Source organism: Ictidomys tridecemlineatus, chromosome 7, assembly GCF_052094955.1.
Source record: "Ictidomys tridecemlineatus isolate mIctTri1 chromosome 7, mIctTri1.hap1, whole genome shotgun sequence".
Lineage (NCBI taxonomy): Eukaryota > Metazoa > Chordata > Mammalia > Rodentia > Sciuridae > Ictidomys > Ictidomys tridecemlineatus.
This window is the reverse complement of record NC_135483.1, coordinates 2,912,996-2,932,835: the sequence shown is the minus strand read 5'-3', so window position 1 is coordinate 2,932,835 and position 19,840 is coordinate 2,912,996. Positions and strand designations below refer to the sequence as shown.

At 56.5% G+C, this 19,840-nt stretch overlaps 1 long non-coding RNA gene across 6 annotated transcripts; it reads left to right on the top strand.

The window, feature by feature from the left end:
- Positions 1–3,910: 3,910 nt before the first annotated feature.
- On the top strand, positions 3,911–18,405 carry LOC144365382 (uncharacterized). Of its 6 annotated transcripts, none has more exons than XR_013423744.1 (5): positions 3,918–4,317; positions 7,111–7,222; positions 8,051–12,901; positions 13,640–13,705; positions 18,161–18,405. It is a non-coding gene; the product is annotated as an uncharacterized LOC144365382 (long non-coding RNA). The 6 variants fall into 6 exon arrangements; XR_013423742.1 differs by having other exon boundaries at positions 15,418–18,405; XR_013423743.1 differs by having other exon boundaries at positions 3,911–4,317; positions 8,051–13,705.
- The last annotated feature ends 1,435 nt before the right edge of the window (positions 18,406–19,840 follow it).

The window sequence follows — 19,840 nt, the reverse complement described above, 5'->3', positions numbered from 1 at the left end:
GAATAAACATGGCCTGGGTAGAAGGTATGGTGCTGGTGCTGGGGAGAGGTCTGGGTGGGAGTCATGGACGCGTAGACCCACTCAAGGCAGAAGTGCTGTTGGGTGAGTGGAGGAAGGCACAGACCTTCCAGAGGAGAAGTGGGGGAGTCTGGATCTGAAGCAGGACCCTTGCCAGCTCTGCCATTGATTGACATATATCAGGGGCTACAGCTCTTACCCACCCACTCACCTGCCCCTCCACCCTCTACCTGTCTGTCTAGCCAGCCATCCAGGCTTCCATCCTTAAACCTGCAGAAGTTTCCATTTGTCATTGATTCACCCATCCAGCCCCCCATCCATCCATTTACCTATCCCCCACCTATCCATCCATCCACCCCCATCCATCCATCCATCCCCATCCATCATCCATCCATCCCCCATCCATCCATCCACCCATCCATCCTCCCATCCATCCATCCCCCATCCATCCATCCATCCATCCATCCATCCACCCACCCATCCATCCTTCCATCCATCCATCCCCCATCCATCCATCCATCCATCCATCCCCATCCATCTATCCATCCATCCATCCTCCCATCCATCCCCCATCCATCCATCCCCCATCCATCCATCCTCCCATCCATCCCCCATCCATCCATCCCCCATCCATCCATCCTCCCATCCATCCATCCTCCCATCCATCCATCCATCCTCCCTCCCATTCATCCCTCTAACAAATATTTTTTGAAGTCTGTCAGAAGCCAGACAGTGTTGTGGTGTGGGCATGTGGTAAACATGGCCTCGGATGTTTTACTGCAAAGAAGGAAGAGTGATCCCATTACCAGGCGTCTGGCCAGGGCAGGCACTGGGCAGGAGTTCTACATTTGGATGGGCTCTGACCCTCCAGGATTCTATCTCCCACCTACCCCTTTACTCTAAACTGCTAAGAAGCAACACAGGCACTGAGACTCAGACTCTGTGCTTGTTTTGGAGAAGGAAGGCAGGGGCCTGGCTTTGCTCAGCGCCAGCTCAGGTCTGCCAGGAGGGATGGCACAGAGCAGGGCAGAGCAGCAGGGAGCGGCCCTGAGGGGGGACTCCGTCAGTGGAAGGCAGGATTCTGAGAGCTGGAGGCACAAGTGCAGGTCCCTGTGCAGAGGGTGGGCTGGGGACAGAGGGTCCTCTGGACAGAGCCAGCCGTTGTCAGAGCAATCCCTCTGAGAGCCTGGAGAGACCAGGGACAAGTGTCTGCAGCTGAGCAGAGCTGGGCCTGGATGCGGGGCCCAGGGAAGCAGGCCCCACCTGGCCAGGAGCCTCACTCTGGCTCTCTCCTGTTCCCTCCTCAGTTTCACAAGAAGGAGCTGGTCCTTCTGAGGTTCTGCCACCAGAGGGTCCAAGGAGGTCCCCAGAAAGCAGCAGGGGCCTCAGCCCAGCCCGGGCAGGTTCATGACTTACAGCTGCAGAAAGGAATTTTAGGGTGTGTCCAAAGAGGACACACGTGCACATGATCTAGAGATGCACACGCACATACACAGGTACACACACAGGCACAGGACCTACATCTGCACACGCGCACACACACACAGGGACCCACATAATGCACACAAGCACTTATGTGCACCACACGCACACCCCCGGGACACACGTGCACTGTCTTCTGAGAATCCCAATGATAGAGCAGGTCTCACTCAAGGGCAGAGGGAGCACAGTCCCAGGCAAAATGCTTCTTTGGGGTCTTGGGCCCTCTTTTAAAGGAAACGTGTAAATAGCGAACATGGGAAGAGAGTGGGGGTGAGCCTGGTGGGCTCCGCTCTAATCCTGGAGCAGCTGGCGGGGTCTGGCTCTTCCAGAATCTCCAGGAGGACGTCCCCAGGCAACAGGCAATGTTGGGGATAGACCCACAAGTTTCTAACCAGGCCTTTTCTGGTGGCTTTACTGAGTCCACAGAAAGCCTGCCCTATAGCTCGTGTCGCTCGGTCCCTGGTCCCCGAGGTGCCGACTTCTCCAAGCTCAGGCCCTTAGAACACAGGCCTGGGGAAAGCAGGCCTGGAGACAGAGCTCACGGAGCTGCTCAGCCTAAACCAGCTCCTCTGCTTCCCGCCGCCGCCCAGCCTTTCTCCTCTCCACCTACTCGGTGCCAGCTGCTGTGGGTTCTGACCCTGCAGGTGGTAAACAACCGTCAGCAAGGTTCTGCTGCGCCCTGGGAGCAGCAGGGGAGGGAAAAGGGAAGGAAATGAGGCCTTACAGGTCCCACGGTGGCTGTCAGGCCCAACAGCCACAGGTCTGCGCCATCAACCCATTGACCATGGGACCAAGGCTGCAGGAGGCAGAGTGAGCTGCCGGGCTCTGGGTCCCTCGCCCGCCATGCCCACCTCCATGACCGGCCCCCCCACAGACCCCCTCGCTCTGCCCCTTCCTGAATTCTATCCCAGAACGGGATCGCTGTGGAGGAAATGCGAGAAAGGAAGGAAAGCCTCTGTCACCCTGAGGGAGCCACAGGGCTGCTCTGGGCCCAAAGCCCCTCGGGTCCTGGTGACTCCGCCAGCTCTGTGACGACAAGGTTTTGAAATAGCCACAACTTCCTCATGTTAACTCCCACAGGCGTTGGGAAACAACCTTCTACAATAAACCAACGGAAGAAACCACCTGTGACCCCTGCCACAGCCTGTGGGCCCAGGTGAGCCTCTGCTTCTCCTGGTCCAGGAGCGGCTGAGACTCGGCCTGGTGATCCGGTCCCAGGGCTTTCTCCCACCAGTGCCAGTGGGCACAAGGAGGACTCCTGGATCGTGGAAGGATGGACGAGGTGCCCTCAGGCACCAGAGCCCAGTGGGCCAGCCCCAACCAGGTGCCAGGGTGCCCAGGGCATACCACTCAGGAGACACCGAGGCCGCCCCAGGCACAGATGTGGCCACATGGGAGCCTCCACTTTGGAGACCAGAGTGCCAGAATGGGCAGCCAATCTCCCAGACGCACTCGCACAGACACAGGACACAAGAACAGACGTGTCAAAGGCACATAGCAGACACATACAGTCCACACAGAAATGCATCCATGTGCACGGACAAAGAAACTAGACAGAAACTTGTACATGCAGTTCCATGCACCTGTGTACACATACACACAAAGGCACACTCGTATGCCTGATTCCCACGCACTCAGTCACACACACACGTGCACATGACCTAGAGATGCACACGCACACACACAGGTACACACACAGGCACACGACCTACATCTGCACACGTGCACACACACAGGGACCCACATAATGCACACAAGCACTTATGTGCACCACATGCACACCCCCCGGGACACACGTGCACTGTCTTCTCCCGCTGCCACCTGGCTCTTCTGCTCTCTACTCGTCACCATCTGCAGCTCATCACGGACTCCACGTTCAGACCTCCCAGTTCTGCAGCTTGGGTTGGTCCAGTGCCAGCTGTTTGACCCCGGGCAGCTCCAGCGCTTCCCTGGGCCTGTTTTCCCTTCTGAAGAGTGAAGACAATATTACAGCCCTGTCACGGGTGCTGTGACAGTTCAGGGACTTATCATGAACCAAGCACTTGGAGCAGCTGCTGGCAGTGCACCCTCCTGGCTGCTCCTGGTGCCGTGTGCTGCCTGGTGTCCGACTCCCCGCAGGAGGGGTGTGTGGGCAGGCTCTCAGCAACTTGCTGCCGTGCCCTATACCCCGACTAGCACCTGGCACAGCAGGTGCGCACCCACTGTCCCACCGTCAGGGAAGGAAGGGGAGGCACCTGGCAACTCACAGGCCTTGGGGCTTGAATTTAGAATAGGAGGGGCCCAGGTGACTCCTCCTTCCAAGGCAGCAGAAACCCAAGCTGGCTCAGGCCAGGTGAGTTGGCAGCTGGGCCCAGCCCTGGACCTGATCCTGGGGAATGGTGTAGTGGGTGCTCTTCTTCTGGTGGGCCTGGGGAGGACAGAGGCAGCCACTGTCTGTGCTGGTTTGCTCCCGACTCTCCCGGAAGCTGAGTCACGCAGCCCTGGCCCTGGATCACCACTCCCTGGCTTGGGGTGAGGGGCAGACCTCCCAGGGACAGGTGCCCTCTCTGGGGACAAGCCTGAACATTCCAGACCAGCCAGGGACCAGGCTGGGAGCCACTAGCATGGCTCCAAGTAAGGGGATGGCAGTTGGGCTCAGAGAAGCAGGGCTGAGAGCACAGGTCCTCAGGCTCTTGCTGGGGGGCCGGGCAGGTCTCTGTTTCTTGGCCTGTGAATGGAGGAAGCCCTGCTTCTGCTTCACAGTGTGATTCCAGCTCTGCCGTGCTTTCTGCTCCTGGAGGTGTCAAGGCTGCATGTGGCTACAGAGCTGAACTTGAGGTGGGTCAGAGCCATCTTGTCCCTGTCCCCCTAGGACAGCCTCTTTGTCCTGGGCTCTGTCTAGGTCTGGACTGGGGCCTCTGACCCTCTGCCTTCTCATCCCTGCATTGACTTCTGTCTTTGGGCACTGCTCCGCGCAGGCATAGCCGTGTCCTCTGGGCCCGAAGGCAAGGTTCCTGTGGGTCAGCCATGGCGGTGCCACCCTCAGGCCATGAGGACAGCTGCTGTCCCCACATCTGTGAGGCTGCCTCAGGGCTGGACAGAGGGCTCCAACCCCCCTCTGCACTCAGTCTCCCAAGCTTTTCTGGTTTCTTCTTCCCCACCCCACCCTCCAGGGCCTCAGCCTAGGGGGCGCTAGTCAGCTTCCCAGAGAGCCCCAGCCTCCGTCTTCTCTCTGTCCTGGCACAGCCGTGGAGGGGTGGGTGGTGGCCTGTCAACGGGCTTCTGAGGCAGCCCAGACTCAGCTCCCTATTATCTGTGAGCCTCTCTGCCCTCTCGTCCCTGAACCAGAAGCTTCGAGCCCTCAGCTGTGGCCAGATGGGATAGGCTGTGGGCAGCAGGGTGTCGGGGAAACCCACACTTGGCCACTGACGGCAGCAACAGGGAGGACGGGGAAGGAGACAGTGGGGCTGTGTCTAGGGGCCCTGGACACCATGGTGGGCACTGTCGAGTTCCTGTCCATGTGGGGCACCCTGGAGGGTCCTGAGGGGTGTATGGACATTGGATGGGGTGGGGCTTACCACCACTGAACTTGGGCAGTGGCTGAGCCACGAGGCACTGGGCCATAATAACAGCCTGGGGATGTTCCCTGGTCTACAAAAGGAACAAGGGCCTCCCTGAGCCAGGTGGCAGGTGACGTTTGGGAAACACGGCAATTCAAGTTGGCTAGGGCAAAGCATTTGATCTGACGCCTGGCTCCCCACGGGACAGCCCCAGCCAAGCAGCCAAATAAATGGCAGCAAGGGACCTTTCAAAGACCTTCCCTGAGATAGAAAGATGCGAGAAGTTGCCCCGAGAGAGGTTGCCCGTGTCTGAGAACGTCAAACCAGATGCCAACAGCAAAAGGCGTGGGGTAAATAATCAGACTCTAAAAGAGAAAAATATAAACAAATCCTTAGGGAATTAGGTAAAAAGAGCAAGTGACAAGAAACTGAAAATTAGATTGACCCCAGATTTTATGACAGCCAGGCCAGGCATGACGTCCATGCCTGCAATCCCGGCTACTCCAGGCAGAGGCAGAAGGGCGGCGAGTTCAAGCCCAGCATCACAGTGGGAGTCCATCTCAAAAAAAGAAAAACAAAAACAAAAAGAGAATGGAATGGTGTAGGCTGCAATAGCCAGAAGAAAACGGAGAAGCACATTTAAAATACACAGAAAGAAAATTAGAGCAAAATACCGTCCATCCAGTGAAACTGACTTTTAAGTATATGGCTGCCTGGAGGGAGGCAGGAGGTGCTATCCCTGGTCTGAGGGTCCTCAGGGTCTGCCAGAGAATGTCCACCAGCCAGATAGAGGTCACTAAGGAGAGCGTTAAGCATGGAGCCTCCTCTGATGCCGGGCAGGTGTGTGAGGAGCAACAGCCCGTGTGCAGGACACTGAAAGGGGACTCAGCCGTTGCACCAATTCATGGCAAAGAGCCTCCTGGAGCCTGCACTCGGTTCCTGAAACACAGTCTCCTCCAAGATTAGCCTGGCTCTTTGGAGAAACCAATTCCAGGTCTAGGGCAGGAAACACACCAGAAGAGTTGGGAGCACTGGGACATACCAGACGGCACACGGGAGAGACGCCACACACTCCAGGGGCACGCCCAGAGCCTCCGCAACCCACAGGTTGAAAAGGACTATCATCGCAATTGCCTGGGACTTTTAACTGTTTAAGTCTATGCACTTCTAGTCACGCTAAAGTGACGAACTGTGGAGAATGAGAGGGAGCTAATTAATTATCCCCAGATTGCTGCAGGGGAAGACCTGAGCTCTTCAACTCCACTTTTCACCGGAACAGCAGAAGGATCTCCTTTTCAAAGGGTCCCAAAGAGTAATCTGCAAAGAAACATTAACCAGGATTCATCATCTTGCAAGTCGGATGGATGAGTGGCCTGGGCAATGGGCATCAGCAGCCGCTGGCCTCTGCAGAAGTGGCCCAGCAGACATTGCCTGTGGCCCAGTGTGAGCACACAGGCCACCTTGTGTGAGCCTGGCAGAGTTCCTGGCCAGCTGCTAATTGGTGGGGAATGCAGAGGACAGAGGCACATGTGGCACCGCACCATGAGGGTACAGCCCGCAGGGACCATCGGCAGGAAAGAGGGGGTGGACAGGCCTGTAGGTTGGACGAAACTCAGAGGACATATTCAAATTGTTTTCAAAAAATGAGACTAAGCCACATTATCTAGAGAATGATTGGATAAAACTCCAATACAAAGTCTACAGTGGGGCTATTCTGCAAGTCAGGATAGCTAGATTAGAAGTTCTCTTTACGATAATTCACTAAGCCATAGGTATGTTTTATATGCAATACAAAGATGAACAACTAGAAGCACAATTTGTAAGGCGGTAGATGCTATTCCCCTTTGGAGAGAGAGTTTTTCCTATAACTACAACGAAGGACATCAGAAGACCAAGTTGGAGCCCCTGGAGTGACTGGTGACGAACAGTGGACCAGGGTAGCTTCCTGGAGGAGGAGGAGCTGAAGCAAGGCTTTGCAGGGTGGGATCCGTGTGGACCAGTGTTTCTCAACTTTGACCCTTGGTATTTGGGGCTGGCTGATTCACGGGGGAAATGGTGCTGTGCACTGCAGGTTGTTGGGCAGCATCCCTGCCTGGATCCACAAGATGCAGTGGCACCCCCTTCCCAAGGCTGTGACCATGGAAATTGCCAATGTCCCTGGGGACAAGAGAACTTACAAGCAGGTAAGTGGGGGGAATGCCTGACCCCTCAGAGGGTCCTCCTGTAGCTGCCCCTCTACTTTCTGTAGGTTTCAGCCTCAGGTCCCCATAGGAGTCCACCTCCTGCCCAGCATTGCCCCTGTCTGGGGGCCATCCTCTCCAGAGGCCCCATGTCCTGGTCACAGACCATGGGTGTCTGAGCACGTGAACCCACGCTGCCCAGACAAGGAGGAACCGGGCCAGGGAGAGAGTGCCCTGCCCACAGTCAGGGCAGACCCCTGGCCCAGGCTGCCACAGGCCCCAGGCTGCCTTTGGCAGCAGCGGCTGCAGGGTCCCCTATGGTGGGCCTTAGAGGTCCAACTTGGGCCCCTCGTATCATTGGTGGGAAAACTGAGGCCCAGAGGAGTCCAGCTTAGTTACAGAGCCAGACTGGAAGTTAGATGTCCAGACTCTCAAGTGAGGTGGGCCTCTCACTTGGGCTGGTCATTATGAAGTACCACTGTGTCCTACAGATGTTTCTTCTTTTGCCCTTTCTGAGCCACTCTGACTGTCTAAACCCCCTCACTGGATTATTCCTTTATTTATTTATTTTAGTTTTTAGGTGGACACAATATCTTCCTTTTATTTTTATGTGGTGCTGATGATCGAATCCAGAGCCTCATGCATGCTAGGCGAGTGCTCTACCACTGAGCCCCAGCCCTGGATTCCTTTATATATATATATTCATTCATTTATTTATATATATCTGTGGTGCTGAGGATGGAACCCAGGGCCTCCCATGTGCTAGATGAGCGCTCTAGCGCTGAGCCACAACCCCAGCCCCTAATATATATATATATTTTTAAATTGTAGATGGACACAATACCTTTATGTTTACTTATTGCTAGGTGGCTCTGAGGATCGAACCCAGGACCTCACTCATGCGAGGCAGGCACTCTACCACTGAGCCATAACCCAGGCCGGGACAGGGAGTCAACCAGAGAGTGGCATGAAGTGTATATGTGGCACCAAAGAACGGAGGAGCCTGCTACCATTACTGTGCCTTGCTCCTGTCACTCTGCAAGAAGGACGTGAGGAGGACCCCTGTGGTGTCCCTGGGCATCTGTGTTCCTCTGAGGTCCCAGGGGCTCTGTGGCAGGAGGCGCAGGGGAGGTGGAGCTCCAGATTTAGTGTGAAACAGAGTTCTGTTGTTTAAAGAGCAGGAGCCAAGCTGGAACTGGGGCCCCTGGAGGACTCTCACCGGTGCCCATCTCCTCTGTGGGTGAACGTAGGTGCAGGGTGAGCCCGTGAGCCACTCCAGCAAACTAATGAGCCCAGGAGGAGCGGGGGACCTGGGGTGTAAGCTTGCATGTAGGGCCCCAAATCCTGCCCCAATCCTGGCATGTAGGGCCCCAAATCCTGCCCCAATCCTGCTTCTTCAACTGCACGCGGGGCAGACATGCTGGCTGATGGGGTGGGGCAGCGAAAGAGCTGTCCCCAAAGTCGGCCAGGCTGCTGTAAAGGGAAGAGTGCTCTGGGAAGAGCCTGTCCTCCTGGGAGGCTGGCCAGGGCTGCCCTGTGCTGCTCTGGAGCCAGCCTGGGCCAGCGAGACTCCCGGGGGGATGGGCGGTCACTGACCTGCAGGTTCTGCACAAAGCAAGGAAGTGACATCCCCAGAGGGAGGTAAGTCGGAGGACGCTTCCTCTTTCACTTCCACAGCCGGCTGCCTGGGCCAGAAGTTTCTCAAAGCTGCCGAAAGCTGTCCCACCTGCCTGAATGGGGCTCAGCTAGCTCCTCTGGGGTTGCCTCTCTTGTGGGGAGGAAAGGGTTAAAAACAAGCCAACCAGGAGCTGGAATCCCAGCCCTGCTGACCCAGCCTTGCTGACATATGGATCAGGGAACCCAGTCGCAGAGGGCTTAGATGAGTCCTGAGCAGATGACCCCACACTGGGAACACAGGGTCCTCACACCACGGCTCTGGCCACCCATAAGCTTCTCTAACACCACAGTTTTCTCCCTGTCCTCTCTCAGACCCGGACACTTCTGCAAACAGCCACTCCCCTGGGCCACTCTCAGGGCAGGAAGGACAGCATCGCCTGGCTTGGCTGCCCCTGGTCCCTGACAGCCTCCTCCCTGAGCAGATGTGCACTCCGGCGTCAGGTGGTGTCCTCCCACTTGTCACCTGCCTCTGGCACACTGTGTTCGTGAGCTCCTGCCAAGGAGCTCTTCTTCTCTCCAGCAGGCACCTGCCATCTACCTAGAGTGGCACCAGATGCCAGGCCTCCCTTCAGAAGCCAGCTTCAGCAGTCTGTGCTTTGCCCACCACGCAGTACACGCCAGGTGCCCCCGCTCCTCCTGGGGCTCATCAGTTTGCTGGAGTGGCTCACGGGCTCACCCTGCACCCACGTTCACCCAATTGTTATAAGGGAGGCCACAGAGGCAGATGGGCACAGGTGAAGAGATGCAGGGGGCGCGAAGCGTGGGAGGGGGCTCGGTCCCCCCTGCACGCCCCCCAGGTACCTCGGTGTGGTCAGCTCCCTCCTGCACCCTGACTTCTGGGTTCCATGGAGGCTCCATTAGGTGGGTGGGGTTGATAAAGTCATTAGTCACTGGTCATCCACTCAACCTTCAGCCCCTCTCTCTGCTTGGGGGAGGTCACCTGGGGTGGGATCACCTAAAGCTATGGACCAAGTGGGGAACCTGGCAGAGAGTCCAGAGCAACAAAGGCACTCAAGCCAGAGCTTGGCAAACAGTGGGCACGAGGCTCCGGCTGCAGAACACTGACCCTTTATGCTGCTGCCCTCTGCAGAGCCCCTGGCTGCCTCTGGACCAGGAGTACGGGGGCTTGGCCTTGGCTCCAGACACAGCAGAACACCTCCGAGCTGCAGGTCTTGGAGTAGGAGTGATGCTTGTCCCGAGGCGGCCTCCTCAAGGGAAAGCCCCCAGGGCCTGTCTGTCCAGATTCTCCTCGGCCTCTCTGTGTGGGGCCCTTCCTTCCTGGTACAGGGCAAGACCCTTCTGGAATGAGGGCGAGACTGATCTACTCACGGCCAGCTCCCCCGGGAAAGCAAGGGTTGAGTGATGTTTCTAGGTTTCATGGCTGGCTTTGGGAGGGGGACACGGGTATCCGTGACCCCTCTGGGGAGAGCAATTCTGGTTTCCAGGGGCTGACTTGGGGGTGGCAGGAGAATGAAGAGCAGGAAGAGGTCAGAAAGGCCCTGCCAGTGACCTTCAGCTCAAAGTCCTCAGCCCCAAAGTGCTCGAGTTTGGGTGGCATTTTCTGAGTTTCAACAATAGCGAAAGACACAGGTGATTCTTGTACACAGAGGAAACTTTTGGTTTTCTGTGCTGGGAATGGACCCAAGGCCTGGCTCATGCTGGGGAGCACTCTCCCCCTGAGCTGCACCCCTAACCCGGGGAGTCTGTATGGGAGCCTCCTCATTGCCGAGTTAATGAAGGGACAGTGAGCCCTGCGGGTTGGAGCCAGGCACACCTTCCTGTGAACCACTGCTTCTCTGGGTGGGTGCTCTCCAGCGTGGGTGAGCCCGAAGGTTCACAGGAGAACTCAGGCGCACTCAGCGCAGGTGCTCCTCGGGGTGACGTTGAAAACCAGAGAAGGAAGTGCTTTCAGGAAAGCCATCTTGGCACCGTTACTGCTGGTGTGGAGAAGTGACAATGACAGCCTTTCTGACCAGCATGGAGGCCAGCATGGTGGTGCACACCCATAAGCCCAGCTATGCAAGAGGCTGGGGCAGGAAGATCACCAGCTGGGGGCCAGCCTGGGCGACTTAAAGGGATCCTGTTTCAAAATAAAAAGTTAAAAGGGCTGAGGGCGCAGCTCTGCAGTAGCGCATCCCAGGCTTCAACCCCCAGTACCCAAAATAGAGCACTTGATCTCTGCAAGGAAAGTTTATCTCACATCAACAAACTTCAGCCTAGAGGAAGACTTTAAGGGAAAGAGCAGAATCACAGGTTGACCGGCACTTGATTTACATTTCCTTGACAAGGTTTTAATAACAATAGGTTCAAAATGATTGTAAGGAAAACCCCAGAGTAAATACAAAACCCTAGAAGTCCTCTCTGGAAATTCTCCCCCCCCTCCCCCCTCCCGCTGTGGGGAGAGCGGCTGGGAATGCCTGGCTCAGTTTCCCTCTGCAGCACGGGGAGGACCACCGGCTTGACTTAGGGAAAGCGGGGGCTGGTGAAGATGCCCCAGCCAGGATGGAGCCCAGAGGGCAGGGGCCCAAGCCCTGTGTTCTCTGCCAGGGTCTCCAAGGAGGAAAGACCAATACTCAACAGTACGGGGAGGCGGGTGGGAGCAGCTCCCAAGACCTGCCTGCGAGTCCCGCATCCTCCTTGACTTTGGAGTGGGCCCCCTGGAAGGTCTCAGAAGGCAAGAACCTGACCAACTTGTCTCCACACCCTTGACACATAGTAGGTGCTCAAATAATGTTAAGTGAAATGCATTGGCGAAGTTTTCTCACAGACTTCCTTTAAAAAGACTCATTAAAAATGGACAAGTGCCTCCAAAAGAAGTAGAAATTGGGCCACAAGTATGACTTTAGAACTCTCATTAAGACAAAAAGAAATGAGTAAAATTAGTTTTAATAACACATTTTACTTAACTCTGTATATCAAAATACTCTCATGTCAGTAAGCAATCAATGGACCAGTTAGTCATGAGCTCTGTGTGTGATTGTGAGCCAGAGGGCGCCAGGGCTGTTATACCAGGGATTGGGGGATAAGCTGCTCCTGAGAAAATGGGGAGCCCTGCCCTTGGAGATGGGGGGAAGAGGAGGCTCTGGGAGGGTGGGGCCAAGCCGGTGAAGCACCTGAACAGGTGCCCACGGACTGGACCAACTGACCTGAGCACCAGCCTTGTGGTACAGAGGAGCACCCAGGCTGTGGGAGCTGCGGTGGATGGTGCCTCATATCCCTCACCTGTACCCCACGTGTGGCTGAGGCCCTCAACTGCACCCACCAGTGTCCTGGGCCCCTGTCCCGATCCCTGTCACTTAGGCTTCACTGCTCATCCCTGTGTTCCAGAGCTTGGCACAGCTGCTGAATGAATGACCAGTCCCATGGGATTCATGCAAAAATAACGATGGCGAGACCTCTCGTCCACCCAGCCACCCAGCCACCCACTCATCCACCCAGCCACCCACCCACCCACTCATCCACCCACCCACTCATCCACCCAGCCACCCAGTCATCCACCCACCCACTCATCCACCCAACCAGCCACCCACTCATCCACCCAGCCAGCCACCCACCCACTCATCCACCCACTCTCCACCCAGCCACCCACCCACCCACTCATCCACCCACTCTCCGTCCACTGAAATGATGCCCTTGAGCACAGACTACGAGCCCCCGGGACAGCAGCGGCACACGGAGTGAGGAGCGCAGACTCCCCTGTCCACATCTGTGTTCCTACAGCTCTCGGTGAGGAGATGGCCTCCCCTCCTGGTAGCTGCCAGTGCGGTCACTTCCCCTGCCTCTCCCCCGGCTCCACGTTGGTCTTCACCTGTCATTCTTCATGCAGGCGTCTCCATATGTCCTCCCTCTTCCTCACAGAGTCTCTTAGGGCCCAGCCTTGTCCAGGTGACCTCAATCTGCAGAGACCTGAGTCCTCACAAACAAGGTCACACTCTGAACTTTAGAGGCACTGTCCGCCACACTGCAGGCTTCGAGGGTCCACTGGCCTCCCCAGCACCTCCCCAAGTAACTTCACGGGCATCCCCCACCCCTATAGTTCTTGCCTGGTTAATCCTGTCTTGGTGTTGCCTTCCCTGGGGACCTGGGCTCACAACCTGGGAGGTGGGGGCTGCTCCAGGGGTGGGGACAGGAAGACCAGGTGGGTGTTCAGTAGCCAGCAGCTATCCCTGAAGGATGCAACTGGCTGGCTGTATTCACCAATGAACAGAAGGCGGCCAGGTTGACCCAGGTGTCTGGTTCTGTCATCTGAGTGGGGAGCTGTGGTCACTGATGGGGGCCCTTGGAGGGGAGCAGGCCTGCAGGAGGAGGATGGGCCTGGACCTAGGATGCTGAACCCCAAGAGTGTGTGAGGTCCACGCAGTGTCCTGAGGCTCAGGAATCATTGTGGGAGGCTGGCCTGGCCCCTCACTGGTGGCGCCCTGACCAGGGTAGTGCAGAGATGTGACTCCCTCACCTGGTGCTGGAGGCTGGGGGAGCCTGTTGAGCAAAGGGGATATGGGCAGCAAGGAGCAGGAAGGGGTGAGGGCCATGGGGAATGGCCAGCGGCAGAGGCCAAGGTGGCAGGGCTTGGAGGGGATGCTCCTGTGACCCTGTATCCTGGGAAGAGTTGCCACAGTGAGAAAGGCAGGAAGGGGAGGGCGTGAGGCCCCCCAAGTTGTGGCACCGACAAGGGAGAAGGATCTAGGCCTGGAGCTGGCTCCGGAGGGCACGGGCACCCAGGCTTCTCTGCGTCTGACTCCGCAGAGCAGGAGGGAAAGAGCTGCTGAAACAGAAACCGTCTGACCACCGTCCCCACCCCGCCCAAGGCAGGTGAGCACTGAGATCCGCGCCTCGGTCAGCTTTAAACAAACCCACCCCTTGCCAGCTCTGCCCACCAGGCCTTTCCAAATCATTTGATGTAATTCATCTGAAGCTGATGTCACCCTCCCCCCTTGGCGGAAGAGTTCCTAGATGCTGGGGAAGTGGGCGAGGCTCGTGCTCCCCCCCCCCCCCCCCCCCCCCCCGTGGCTCTGTGAAAACTGCTTGTGGTTCTTGGAAGGGCTCCAGGTGCCGAAGAAGGACATCCTAGCTCCTCCACCCTGGGGTCAGCCTGGCTCTGGCCTTGTACAGGAAGAGGGACAGAGCTCAGGTGACACTCGGGTGGGGGAGGGGTTTGTGCCTGGGTGCGGCCTCCCCAGGCGGGCCTCACAGCCTCACCCTCCCACCCCTGCACAAGGTCCCCAGCGGTGGCCGTGGTCCCACCTTCCTGGGCTGTTGGGAGAGTGAGCCTTGCCAGCTGGCCCGGGCCCCTCTAGGGCAGGGGCGACGAGTCCTGAGGATAACCCCTTTCTTGGGAATGTGTTTTTCAGGGAGGGTGGCTTTTCCAGTCTAGCTTTGTGAGTGTCCCTCTGTGTTCCAGGGACGCCCTCCCCATCTCTGCTCCTCTTGCAAGGTGCGGTGCGGCATTCAGCTGGGGCCCTGCCCTGAGGCATGCAGAGACAGGGCTCCGGCAACCACCAGCATGTGCCTGAGTGGGGCCGCAGGACACAAAGGGAGCCCGCGAGGAGCTCTGAGGGCCAACAGGGGGAGGCTGTGGACTGTCCCTGACCAAGCACACAGCCTGAGCTTGGCCAGATGTCCCTGCAAGCCCTTCCAGTGTCATGATCTCCGCATGGGAGGCTTGTTACCGCCCTAGGCCCACACAGAGTGGGCCCGGGCCGTGGGAGCCGGGCAGCAAGGCTCTGGCCACACTGGAGGAAGCCACCTGGACAGCACAGTGTGCACATCTCTGCCCACGAAGATAGGAGTGAAGCACCGAGACCAACTAAGAGGCACTCAGCGTCACTGTCCTCATTACTGTAGTCACCCCTTACTGCCACCCTCGCTGGTCTCGGCCAGAAGTGCCTGGTCTCAGCTGCTGCAGGCACTGGGGCAGTGCCCTGGTCCACCCTCCTCTTTGTGACAGCGTCTCATGCTTGTGTGGCCGTCTCCCCATCTTACAGCTGGGGAGGGCAGAGACCCTTGTGGCCAGGTCTTTCTGCTTCCAATGGCAGTGCCCTGTCCACTGGGCACCTCATGAGGCATGCCCACAAGAGAGGGGGTAGGCTGGGGCCATGCGGGAACCAAGGAAGGGTCACATCCATTATTGGGTTGGAAGTCTGAGGGCCTGGGCCTGTCCACCAGCTGGCCATGGTCAGAGGCAACATGGTGAGGTCCTGAGAGGTAGGAAGGGACTCCTCCCCCACCAGTGGAAGAGTGGGAGGCAGGTGAGAGAAACTTCTGGATGAGACGGTGTTGGGGTCAACGGAAGGCCAGTGAGGGTCCTCTGTGGAGGAGGGCAGGGCATCCAGGGCACTGGGCACCCTCGGTGCAGAGAACACCCTGAATACCCCGAGAGGTCTGAGTTTCCCTCTGCGTCCCTGAGAGCAGGCGGCCACTGGCCTCTCCGGCTCGTTGACTGTGGGTTGTCTATTTTTACTTTTCCTGATTCCCAGTCCGGATGAGCTAAGGCAGTTCTCGCCTGTCTCCTTCCTCCCCACCAGCACACCGCCCAGCAGACCACAGCTTCCTGTCTGTCTTCACACAGAGGAGAGTGTTGAACATGGGTGTCGCTGCCCGGTGGCTGTGCTGGTGGCCATGTCAGTCCTGACCCCAGGGCCCAGTGTCTGCCCAGGCCACCACAGGCCACAGCTGGATGCAGCCAGGACAACCCACTTCCTAGATTCTCTTGAGGCCAGACCCTGTTGGGTCAATGCTTTTCAGCGCAGGCTTTCGGGGGCAGGGAGACAGGGCGTGAGGCTCTCCTGAGTCGCGGGGCCATTTGGTTGTGACAACCACAGAGATGGTGTCACAGCTTCATGCTGGTGGCCCTCCTTCCTTAGCCATTCTTTTCACCCAGTCCCTTTACCTGGGAGTCAGGGCATGGGAGAGCCGCTCAGTGGGGGAAGCTACATTCTTTTCAATACAATAGTGTTCCAGAAATAGACCCAACCACGGGCTGGACTCTTTTCTGATAAAACACTGCATATTTACAAAGAACATGTCTAAGTTAGAATACACGCCCATGCCCCACCTGCTGGAGGCGGACCGGCTCCGCGATGGCTCCTGTGTCACCCTGGCTGGGGCAGCTGACCCAGTGCTTCTCATCTGAGAGCTCTTCATACTTTTCTCATTAAGTGGGCCTTGTCCACTCTTGGCCTTGGCTAAGGGATATTGCAGCGCTTTCCTGAGGCTGCACTTTCACTTGGGATAAGTCACTGGATCCCGTGACTGGCACTCAGTGCCCAGGCGGAGCACAGTTGATTGACAGGAGTCCCACCCTGTTATCCTGTCCATCATGCGTCTGTGGTGCGCCTGTTCCTGTGCAGGGCCAGGCGCTGGTGTGATGTCCACAGGGCTCGAGCTGTGGCTTGGATCACCAGCTTGTGGGCATTGTGCTGTGGACACCTCAGTGCGGACTCTGACTCCCACTGTGTGCCAGGGCCACCGGTACCTGAGACTGGCACAGAGTGTCACTGAAGGACTGCTGGGGAGCAGAGTGGAGGGCCTTTCTTATGCAGGAGAGAAGTGCTGTGACTTCTGCTTTATACATGACACAGAGAGCACCCGTGGCTGCCAAGCCTGGCTGCTCCGCACAGTCCCCTGGGCGTCTCTAGGCCACAGCTGCCAGGCCCAGCCCAGCCCACAGCCCTCAGCAGCCTGAGGCAGGGCCTGGCCTAGAGATTTGCGGAGAGCTACCATTTGCCACTTCCTGTGGGGTTCTGAGCCCGGGGCCCACGCTGCCTCCCGTGAGCCCGGGCAGCGTGTGCTAACTGCATGGGTAGCTGTTGGGGCAAGAGGGCAGTTCGGCCAGGCCAGGGCGTCTACAAGGCAGCCCCTCTGGGGTCAGCCATGCTGGTTAGGACTCCTGAATCATTTTAGATCATCATCTCATCAACATTGCCTTGGATGGCAACTGGCTTGTCCCCAGATGCTCCGCTGTAGCTGCTCTGCTCTCCACAGCTCTCCCCTCCTCCCCGCCATGGAGAAGGAAGAAAGGGTGTAGCTACGCATCCCAGAGGATGCTACCCCCCCACCACCCCCGCCACACAGGCAGGTGTGCAGCTCACACACGTGCACATGCGCAGCCTGCCAGGGGTCTCCATTTAGATGTCCACAGCCCCGTCCAGGCCAACCGCCCTCCCCTGATCCTCTGCACCTGCCTTACCCACTCAGCACCTGCTGCTCCTGGCTCTCCCTGCTGGAGTGGGGCCTGCTCTGGGAGGCCCCAGGAAGCAGAGGCACCTGAGTCACAGGCCATACCCGCAGGGATGTGTGGAGGGTCGTCCTGGGGTGGTGTGGGAGCCAGTCTATGGAGCCTGGGAGGAGAAAGCTGGGGTCGCCTTGCTCCTCCTGCCCAGTACTGCCCAGTGTTCCCCACTCTGCCCTTCTTCCCTCTGCTCCCCTCCAGCCCCATTCAGCCCCTCCCCTTGCCTGGGGGCCACAGTGTTTTCCTGTTTGCTCTCCTGCCTCTGCCCTGGAACACAGTCTACCTGCTCAAATTCTAGGCTGGCCTCTCTCCTTCTTGGCCAGAGTCCAAGATTGAACCTGCTGCCCTCCTCAGGATAGACGCCAGTCTCCTGAGCATGGTGCCCCTTGCCCATCTGCAGCACTCTCCCCCACCATCCAATGTGCACAGTCTCTGCCACATGCTGGGTGCTGCTCCAGGGCTGGCGGAGTCATGAGCATGGAGCATGAGACAGACTCCTCAGCACACCAGAGCTGCAGCACCCCAGCCCTCACAGGGGCCTCTGCACATGCTCTGCTGTTCCTGTAGACTTGTCTGCTGATGCTGTCCCTGCTGCCTGGCCTGCCTTGCCCTCTGTGACTTTGTTCTCCTGAAAAATGGCTCTTCAGCCTTCATGTTGGTTCTGTTTCCCCTCTTGCCCGAGTGTCCATGGGCCATTTGGTGCTCCATTTCCACAGCCACCTCTGCTTCTTCCCCACCCCTGCGTTTATTGTTTCTGCCCCAGCAGCTCTTAGTGGGTAGGGTTGGGGGGATTCTCTATTTTAATCCTACTCTTCTGTGTCCCCCGCTATTATCTTAGGACCAAGCATATATTAGGCGCTCAACGAATGTTTAAACACAAAAGAGGAAACCCAGGCTCAGGAGGTTAGCTGACTTCCTAGGCCCAAGCCTCAAGGGGGTCTCACATTTGGAAGTGTGCCCACTTTCCAACAAGGGGACTGTCCTGCGTATAGTCACTCCCATTGTTTATTCAGACTCACCCTTTTCTTTGCTTCTAGACAGAGATTACACTCTCCCAAGGAAAGTTGAAGCTTGGTGAGTGTTCTTGCATGAAGAACCTGACTAAATAAAAAAAATACAAAATAGGGCTGGGGATGTGGCTTAGTGGTCGAGTACCCCTGAGTTCAACCCCTCGTACCCCTCAAAAAAGGGATCTGGGATGTGCTCAATGGTAAGGCCCTCGTGGGTAAATCCCCAGAACCCCTACCCCAAATAATAAAATAAAATAAAATAGCTGACCAAATGGCTGTGAGGTGGTATCTCATTGGGTTTGGATTTGCATTTCCCTAATGGTTAGACTGTGGAGCATCATTTTTTGTGCTTGTTGTACATCTCCTTAGGCATCTATTTTCTTTGGAGAAATTTCTATTCAGGCCCATTTTCAACTTAGTTTTTTTTTTTTTTTTTTAGTTGTAGAAATTTTTAAAAATATTTTCTGAATATTAATCCCTTATCAGATATGATTTGCAAATATTTTCTCCCATATTGAATGACCTTTGTACTCACTTAGTACTCTTCTCTGATGTACAAAAGCTTCTCATTTTGATGGTCAATATAAATTTTTTTTTTCATTTTGCCTATTCTTCCAAAATTATTGCCAAATTCAAAGTGAATTTGGGGTGAAACTTTCCCCCTCACCCCATTAAAACAATTTTATAAACATCTAAAGCCCTGTTTAAATGTCCTTGGGGCTGTCACGCTTCAGAGCACTCATGAACGCTAAGTTATTCAGGTGAAATTCACCCACCGTGATTTAGCCATCTTAAGGTGAAAATGTGGCGTCATTCAACACATTCACCTGTGTGTGTCCTGTATTTTTTTGGCACTTTCTGGTTTCCGCTCTGGATCATCCACACCGTCATTCCATCTTTATAGTAATCCTGAGCACCTGAGAGGCGCAGACCTACTTCCCTGAGGGCAGAGTGCCTGTGGCCGGCCTCTGGGTGTGCAGGGCTAGTCAGTCTGAACCAGCTGGGCATCCTGCTCAGTAGGCCCGTGACCTTCCGCTTCTTCCCTGGGTCCCCTTATTTGCATCATCTGCGTCTCCAAGGCTCTTCACTTCTCAATCTGATTGCTGGTTGGCTCCACCTGACATTTCTCCCATTCATGGTTTCTCAAGGATGGGGCACTTGAGAAGTACCTGTAGCATGAGCCACGGGGACTTATTTAAAAGCACAGAGCCTAGAGCCCCTGGGAGGTCATCTAGCCCCCTTCTCTGGTGTTAAGAGGAGGAAAGGGAGGACTAGAGAAGAGGAACTGTGAAGCCTCACACACAGCTGGAGACTGGCCCTGACACTCCACCCCAACCTCAGTAAGTCATTCCACCCATCAGAGGAAAAGGAACAGCAGAGATTGGCTCCACTTGAGCCTTACCAGATACCTGTGGCAAGAGCTGTCAATCGAATCCTGACCACACCCTGCAGGGTTTCAGCAAAAAGGAAACAGAGGCTTGAGCTGTTGAGGGCACCTATCTCACAGGTAATGAGCAGGAGCCAAGGGTTTGATGCCTTCCAGAGTGCGGTCTATGCCTCCAACAGGTACCTGTGAGCCCCTGTCTTGCACACTGGGCAGTCCAAGGTGAGGACTCAGGCCCTGCCCTATGCAGAGGACATGGTGGAGTCAGACAACTATTAGCAAAGTCCATCCTTTTGTTGAATCAGTAGCTTTAATGACTTATC